Source organism: Carlito syrichta, unplaced genomic scaffold, assembly GCF_000164805.1.
Source record: "Carlito syrichta isolate Samal-C Ts95f unplaced genomic scaffold, Tarsius_syrichta-2.0.1 Scaffold307338, whole genome shotgun sequence".
NCBI classification, from domain to species: domain Eukaryota; kingdom Metazoa; phylum Chordata; class Mammalia; order Primates; family Tarsiidae; genus Carlito; species Carlito syrichta.
Window position 1 is genome coordinate 328,550 of NW_007251434.1, and position 344 is coordinate 328,893.

Sequence of the window (344 nt, forward strand, 5' to 3'; positions counted from 1 at the left end):
AACACCAACAAGGTTCCCCCCAAATCCACAAAGACATGGACACTAAATAGCATGATGCTAAACAACTCATGGGCCAATGATGAAATCAAAACAGAGATTAAAAGACACCTGGAAACAAGTAAAAATGAAGAAACATCTTACCAAAATCTCTGGGACTCCATGAAAGCTGTAGTAAGAGGGGAATTCATATCTACAAACTCACATGAAGAAAATGGAAGGATCACAAATTAACAGCCTAACAAATCACCTTAGGGCTGGAGAAGCAAGACCACCAAAACCCTAACTTCAACAGAAGAATACAGATCACCAAAATAAAAGCCCAAATCCAGGACATAGAAGACAAA